Here is an 8,866-nt window from a genome sequence, read left to right as displayed (position 1 = left end):
GATGGGCTTTTCTGTCAGGGTGTAGTATGGTTTTCTGTCCCCATAGTCAGGGACTGTCATGCTGTAGTGACCTGGCATGATTGGTCAAGGCAAACCACAGCCACAGTGGACATTGTTCTTACCCAATTTATGAGAAGAGTGTCTTGGGGCCCAAGGAACCAGAGTTTCTGATTTGGAAGAAATGAAGCACAGCTACCATGTGTCAAGGTAGACTTCTGTTCCTGCCTCTTCCCTGAGTGTCCTCATAGAGGCAGTCCTCAGATGAAGAGACTGGGAGCTGCTGCATCCCACCATCCATTCTTTAGGTACTCCACACACCCCTTTCCTCAGCTTTGTGAGTGACATGCTGCAGGCCTTGATTTGTACCTTAGAAGCCTCGAGGCCATCTCAGACAGTGGCTGTGTCCTTGGAGCACCTCCTCCAGTGGTGACTGGCTAATGGTTTCTGGATAACTCCTTACCTTTGTAATATCACTACTGTACCTATCACTCAAGCAATCATTTCTTGTCTTCTCCAATCCATTCGGGTCCTCAGGCTGGACTGATTCTTAACTGGGCCCTCCTCTGCTGTAGCCATTCATTCAAGGAAGAAGCTTGATGAACACTTGTTTACTGTTTCCTTTGAGAACTTGGAAATGTTCCTCCAGCTCCCCAGGGATCAGCACAGAGGCAGAAGAGAGTCCTTTTGGCTTCCTGTCCTGGCTTCAGAGCCAGATCCTTCTGCAAGACCAGTTCTTGGCTCCACTGGGACAGGCTCTGTGGAGTATCACAGAGATTTCTACAGGATCCAAGGCATCTGTGCTGGTCTGGAGATCTGACTACTGTCTCATGCACATCATCTGAGGATACAGGAGACCTGGGCTGGGATTTGGTTGAACCATCGACTTAGATGTGTTGAGTCAGCAGAAGAGGGTCTACTGAACTGGGGTTGCTTTGTGGGCAGTGGGATGATAGTGGCATTCGAGAAAAGGGGCAGATAGAAGGGTCAGAAGGTGACTTGGGGCATGAGAAACTGTTAGGGGAGAGCTGGCACGATGGTTCAGTTGGTAAGAGGTGCTTGCCACCAAGCCTGGTGACCTGAGTTGGATTCCAGTGAACCACATCAGTGTGAAAGGACAGACATGACTTCAGCAAGTTGTCCTCTGACCTCAAGGGAGACAGGACAGTCCTGAGTAAAATGGCTTTGGTTCACAGTCTTTCCAGGCCTGCTGTGTCCCTGGTGGTGTATAGAGGGAACTTCATGTCCCTACCACCTGCACTGCTAAGGCCACACAGAGTGCTGGGCCTTAGGGCCTCCAATAGAATGCAGAGCACCCGGCTGCATCTGAGATGGGTTTCTTTAAAAATAGCTATGCCTCCCTCATATAGTATCTGGTACGTGATTATATAATACTTGTTGTTTACCTGAAATTCAAACTTACCTGGATGTCATTATATATGTGTACATATGTGCACATGTGACACACACACACACACACACACACACACACACACACACACACACACATGTGACACACACACACACACACACACACACACACTTTTTAAATGAAATCTGGTAACCCTATATGGACCTTGCTATTCACTTCCACTGGTCTGCTTGTCCTAGACTTCCTGGGACAGTTTAGTACAAATTGCTGTTGGCCATGCTTAGGAATCGTGGGGCTGGGTCAGTGGCTACCTTTGCAGTTGGACCCCAAGACCTTTATGAACCTTGGAATCTAATTTAGTATGAGAGTGTGTGACTTGATATTCCATTATCTGCATTTTGTCATTTGATAAAAAGAGCAGGGAACTGACTGGCCTGCAAGGCAGACTTGGATGGCAACTTATCGGCTGCCTGAGGGAAGAATGCGGCTTGTGTCTTGGGCTGTGAAGTGAACACAATAGACCAGTGTCATAGTTAGTTCCTGTCAACTTGACATAGAGCTAGACATGACTGGAAAGACGGAATCTCAATTGAAGAGTTGCCCCCATCAGGTTGGCTTGTGAGCATGTCTGTGAGGAACTTTGTTGATTGCTGATTAACATGGGAGGGCCCAGAGCACTATGGGAAGTGCCTTCCTTTGGCAGGTGGGCCTGGTTTGTGCAAGAAGGCAAGCTGAGCAAGCAAGAGGAGGCAAAGCAGTAAGCATCATTCCTCCATGGTCTCTGCTTCAGCTCTTGCCTTCAGATTTCTACCTTGAGTTCCTGCCTTATCTTTCCTCTGTGATGCACTGTGGCCTAGAAGATGAAATGAACCCTTTCCTCCCCACATTGCATTTTGTCATGACATTCATTACAGCAACAAAAAGCAAACTAGAATAACCAGTTTCATACACCTGCTGCAAAGAGGGAAAGATGCGTGAACGCCTCTTGGCAAATGCAAAGTGCTTGTTGCTAAGTACTAACAGTCACGTTTCAGGCAAAGAACAAAAAGCACCAGAGAACCTAGAAGATCCTAAGCAGGGAAAAGGCTGTTAAAGAAAGATAGGATGGAAGGAGATAGGGGTACTGGAGGACTTGGAGGAAGTCAAGAACACCGGGGCTTGGCTGTGTTCTATGCTGACATCAAAGGAAGGAATCACGAAGGACAAAGGCAATCATGGGCACTATGAAGACAGAAACATCATTCCCTTCTGACATAAAAGACCACTATAAAATGAGGATTGTGTTATGATACACATAAGAAAATTTCTATTGATGCCAGGCAAAAATAAAAATATAAGAGGGGGCTGGAGAGATGGCTCAGAGGTTAAGAGCACTGGCTGTTCTTCCAGAGGTCCTGAGTTCAATTCCCAGCAACCACATGGTGGCTCACAACCATCTGTAATGAGATCTGGTGCCCTCTTCTGGCCTGCAGGCGTACACGCAGGCAGAACATTATACATAATAAATTTAAAAAAAAATATAAGAGATATACTGAAGTGAGATGAAAATTAGAAGGAGCTTGTCTGTAGAAAAATAGACACACAAGCGCGCGTGCGCACGCGCGTGCACACACACACACACACACACACACACCCCAAACACTATTATTAGTGTACTTTATGGTTTAAAGGGATGTTTTTGTGTCAGGTTGGCAAAGAGTGACTTGTAGGGGTTAATAGTTACTGTCAACTTGACAGGATTTAGAATCACCTAGAAGACACACTTCTGGACATGTCTGGGGAGGGACGATCTATACTGAATGTGGGCAGCACTATCCCCTAGGCTGGGGGCCCAGTCTGAACAGAACAAACTCTGTTGTTTAACAGAAGAAGAATGTCAGCTCATCACCAGCATTCATTTCACTCCACTCTCTGACGTTGGGCGGCCACCACATAGTCTCAGCACACATCTCCTTAAACTGTGACTGCTGAATACATGTTTCTTCTTTAAGTTGCTTCTGATAGGTATTTTGTCACAATAAGAGAAGTAGCCAATACAGTGCACAAGTCACCGTGCACTGATGTGTCTCTTGCCCCGAGTCTGCAACCTGCCCGCCTTCTCTAGCTCTTCCCTGTCGGGCCTCTTGAGGGTGTGTATGAATTTTCTACAACTTATGTAGAAAGTTACGGCAAACGCTTTAACTGAATGCAGTTTTATTCTCTTATTTTTAAAGATTTATTTATTTTATATTTATGTATATAAATGTTTAGCCTTCATGCATGAATGTACATCCCTTGGAACTGGGGCTACTGATGGCTGTGAGCTACCATGTGGATGCTGGGAGTTAACCCTGGTCCTCTGCAAGAGCAGTAAGTGCTCTTAGCCACAAAGCTATCTCCCCATGCCCTTGCTTTATTCTCCTTTATTTCTGGAGGTCTGAAATCTGGATCTCAATGGGCTGAAGTCAAGGGGTTGGTAGGTCTATGTGACTTCCGGAGGCTCCAGGACAAAGACCTTACATTTTATAGCTTCAAAAGGCTGTCTTTTTCAGCCTTCACCTTCAAACCCAATAAAGGGGAATCTCCAAATCCCTAGCTCTCCTTCTCCCTCTTTAGGAAGACTATTGTAATTATGTTGTGCTTATTGCATAATTCAGAATAATTTCTCCGTTTTGTGATGTTTAATGCAAGCATGTTTCCAAAACCTCACTTGCCATGTAAAATAATGTGTTCATAGGTTCTGGGGATTGGAGGGGAAATATCTTTATATTTTTCTGTCTCCTACAGGGTCTTTGTGTACAGTGTGGACACTGAAATCTCCTTGCTAACAGATGCCATTTGGGTCTGGTGATAAGCAACATGGTAAGATCTATCCTTCAGAGGATGAGTCAGGTAAAGGGGCCCATGTGGGCCTTGGAATTGGGTCCCAGGGCTCTGCAGAGTGTCACAGGTGTGAGCAGATGTCCTGGGAGAGGGAATCAGAGCAGAGCCCTTGAAGGCCTGAGGCTCAGGGTATGGTCCCGCTTGAATGAGTCTGAGGGTGGTATAGGATCAAAGATATAGAATCAGGGGCTGGAGAGATGGCTCAGAGGTTAAGAGCACTGACTGCTCTTCTAGAGGTCCTGAGTTCAATTCCCAGCAACCACATGGTGGCTCACAACCATCTGTAATGAGATCTGGTGCCCTCTTCTGGCCTGCAGGGATACAGGCAGACAGAACACTGTATACATAATAAATAAATAAATCTTTTAAAAAAAAGATATATAATCCTATATCTAAGATATAGGATTATTAACTTGAGTTCAATGGACTCACTAAAATTGCACATAAGTTTTAAATTTTTGTTGTGAATGTACATTTTGGAGGAGTCATTTCATCATTTTCATCAGATTATGAAAATGATCCAGAAAATAAATTTCTATAACTCTGACCTCTCTGTTTACTCTCATTGGGCAAAACTGACCCTTTCTGAGTCATTTTCTGTTCTGCTCACAAGCACACAGGATTCCATGTGTTTCAAGTACAACCATCTTCAAGCTGACTGTCTGTGGGAGCCCCTGAAGTGATAACTGGGCTGTGATGAAGGTACGTGTGGCTTAGCTGAGGTCCAGCCTGGACAAGCAGAAAAGGAACACCCTAGGGCTGTTGGAGGAACTGTTATTTGATTTCAGAGGCATTTCTGTGCCCTAATCTCACTTGCTAAGCAGAAAGCAGGGCACAGACCGTAGTTTGGGAACCAGATGGGAGTCTGAAAATTTGGGTCCTACCATGTCCATGCTGATCCTGCTGCCTGATATGAGCTAGTGCCCTGCTCTTCTGTGAGGGGAGATGGGAGTGGGGGTGGGGGGTGGTGACATCAGTTCCGTCTACTTTGCATTTTAAAGAAATTAAGCTGAGTTTCTTCTTCCCCATGAATTTCCTTAATATAAGGACATTTTAAAGCTTTGGAAAACATTTTTGCCCTAGTTTAAGTGTGGGGAGAGAGAGAGAGAGAGAGAGAGAGAGAGAGAGAGAGAGAGAGAGAGAGAGAGAAGGGAAGGGGGAAGCAAGGAGAAAAGAGTGAAGAGGGGGGTAGGAAGGAGGGGAGCTTCAGAGAGTACATTTCAGAGAACAGACAGCAGCCCTCTTCACATTCTTCTCTCCTAATTGGCCGTCACCAGCAGCTTGCCTGGCTGAGATCAGCCACCTGAGCTCAGGAGAAAGGCAAGTGTTTCCAGATCTCTGTACTTGCCAGTGTGGAGGAAGCTCCTCTGATGGAGGCACTTACCCTGGGGCATCTGAGGTGAAGGAATATGACAAGAAGGGCACCGGTGGCCACGGAAACTCAGACGGTAGTGTCCAGCCGGCCTGGGGAACTTGTGCCCAGCTGGGAACTTGTGCTCCACTGTTGGAAGAGTTCCAGACACCTCAGTCCAGTTCTGTCTTCAGCCCCTCCCTGGAAACTGGGAAGGGCTGTCTGTGCATCCATCCTCAGCCACTGAACCACTCCCTGGACTCCTTGTCAGTCCCGACCTCCACTACAGGGACTCCTGCTTCCCTACCCTGCTCCTGGAACTTGGCCTCCTTAGAGAGGAGCCAGGAGGTCTCGAGGGTGAGAGCTGAGGGCCAGCCAGAGGATTTTTATGTTTTTGAGATGGAACTTGAATTTCTATTATCCTTCCGAAAGTGCTTCTGAGAATGTAGACTGTCCTGGGGAAACTGAGGCAATTATGAGACATCCACCGTAATTACTTGAAACTTCCCATGGGGCCTTCCTGCTTTGGCTGACTGGTGTGAAGGGCCATCCAGAGTTACTCATTCCAGCCTTTGGTCAGCACTGATTGGATGCTTCTCTGTCTTGATAGACTTCAGGAAGGCCCCAGGTGGCCCCCAAGAGGGAATGGAGCCCCATTATGCCCTGCTATCAGTATTGTCTTGTTAGTGCCCAGGGGTCAGAGGGGAACTGGTTCAGGAATGGTGAGAGGGAGGGAAACACTGAATAAATTAACCAGACGGGCTCTGCGAGGCCATGACCCATGCTTAGCTAACTCTGGGCCCTTCCTTGGAACCCACATGGAGCATGCATAGGAATTCCTCTATTTGTATGAAAACCTCCTGAAACTTATCTGCCACAACCATTCTCTATGCAGAAAAACATTGCTTTGAAGAAGAGTTTTTACCCTTCTGAACAGTTTTAAACCAGCTGGGTGTGGTGTCACACACCTGTAAGCCTAGACTTAGACTGAGGTAGGAGGATCTCTAGGCCAGCTTGAGCTAGTCAGTTCCAGTTCCAGGACAGCCTGGGCTACATGGTCAGAACCCATCTTCCTCCTCCCTGCCCCCAAAGGGAGTGTTTATTCATTTACTTGACAGTGATGGATTGAGGATTGACCATGCACCTTTTTAAACACACACACACACACACACACACACACACACACACACACACACACACACACACACACACGAGGTGCCAGCATAAAATGACAGACAGGAACAAGAGTCCTTGGTCTGTGAAGTTCATTTTCTAGTCAAGGAGACAAGAAATGACCAAATAATCTCATGGCCGGGCAACTGTTGACTTAATGGATGTTTTAAAGGCAGAGCTCAGTAGGATGAGAGAAAGATTCACAAAGAATGCAAGACTTTGGTCCAGAGTAGGTGGTCCTTTGATGGTGTTTGGGAGGGATGGGGGTGGGGTGAGAGGCCAAGACTGGAAAAGGCAGAGGGGACCTTGTGGTTAAGAGTGTCTCAGTGGAGTTCAAGAAGTGCTAAGGAGGCCAGTAGAGCTGGAGGGCAGGGGGAGGGGGAGGTGGGATGTGGAGCCAGAGAAACAGAAGAGGTGTGGGGAAGGAAGAAGGTACAGAGCCTGATGGGAAAAAACGTGGGATGTTGCCTAAGAAAAACAGGAAGTCATTCAAGGGTCTGAAGCAGGAGGGACAATATCTTCTGGGGTGGACCACGGTGAGGAAGAGGAAAGGGATCAAGAGAGGACCAGGAAAGAGGTAAATGCGGTGTCTCCCATTGTCATGGTAGGGCAGATGTAGAAAGATGAATGAAGGCGAGAAATATTTAGAAAACAAAATTGACAGGCCTTGGAATATGAGAATGAAGGATGGATGCTTCCTATTTCATGAAACATGCTGGTAGCTCACTGTGAAGAGGTTTTTGGAGAGGCTGTGTATATTTGAAGATATTTTCTACCATAACACAAAACCCAACCTCTGGAAGGAAAGTATCACCAAGGCTGGCTGATTTAACATCCCCATAATACAACAAAACAAGGTTCTTCCCTGCGTCCTACTTCGCTCAGGGATTTTGTTGTCAAATTGTCTCCTCACAGGCAAGGGAAGGCTGCTGAAGCTCCAGACATCACACACAGTCATGAGTATATGGGCACCTGTTAAAATCATCCTTTTCACTGCCCCTTCAACTTCTCTTCATGATTCTTGTCCAAAACCAGTTCGCAGCATGATTCTCGTGTTAACTTGTGTGAGTCAGGATTACACCGCTTCTTTGATTAAGAGAAAGCTTCGGAAGAAAAAAGATTCTCTTGCTAAAGATGGCAAGGGAAGGTGACTGAGGGTGCCTGCCAACTAGAATGGAGACAAGAGAAACCTCTGAGTTGTCCTCAGAGAGGGCAGCCTGTTCCAGGTTGGACTATCCTACCCCAACTCAGCTATCTCCTCAGGCCTTTTCTTCAGCCAACCTAAGGTTAGTGGGCCTTAGAGTAGGAAAGTCATTCTTTTCCTTCCTTCCTCCCTCTCGTCCCCCCCCCAGAAAAGCCATTCTTAAACTCTGTTAAATTGGGGTAAGGGTAAAAGATGCAGATTCCAGTTTTCCCCAGTGCCCACCTGAATAGGAATCCTGGGAGGTGGAAGCGAGGACTCTGCTTGATAGACGGGATCAGTAGGGATTTCAGATGGTTTACTATCTGGGAATCTATCGGGCTGTACATAATGGGGAAAGCCACACCTGGAGAGGGGACTTAATCTAACCCAGTTCCCATAGAGGTTAGTCTCAGTGGGGACCAGTTGGGAGCACTCCAGTGCATATGCATGGTCTTTGCTTGTGCTGGTAGGGAGGGATCATGATTCCTGTGAATCCGTCTGAATCGTAACACATCTCTCTACACTCAGTTCTTAAATAACCCTGGCCTGAGGATTATCATTGCAGTTGCAGAGATAGCAAATGGGTGTACCCAGAACCTTGAGCAGTATGGACAGACAGAATTCCACTTCTCTTGGCTCAGCCGGTGTATCTCAGCAGCTCTGTGGGGTTCTGTTTTCTTCCCATTTTGTGAAGATAACTTGGACAGGGCAGGTCTGGCTGAGGACGAAGTCAAGGGGTTCCTATTCCCCCAAACACAAGCATCCTGAGGTAGGAGAGTCGGTCCCTGGGGCGCTGTTGCCCCCCCCCCCCCCAAGAGGCCATTCCCAGATGCACAGGACCAGTAGGGCCAGCAGAGGTCACTGCGTGGGTACAAACGTGGCATGCAGAGCAAGCTGCTCAGTGGCCGCCCCCGCGTCCTCGCTCAGA

This window comes from Peromyscus californicus, unplaced genomic scaffold (genome assembly GCF_007827085.1).
Source record: "Peromyscus californicus insignis strain IS unplaced genomic scaffold, ASM782708v3 Scaffold_9__1_contigs__length_137607984, whole genome shotgun sequence".
In the NCBI taxonomy this organism is placed as follows: Eukaryota; Metazoa; Chordata; class Mammalia; order Rodentia; family Cricetidae; genus Peromyscus; species Peromyscus californicus.
Note: the sequence above shows the minus strand (reverse complement) of the source record.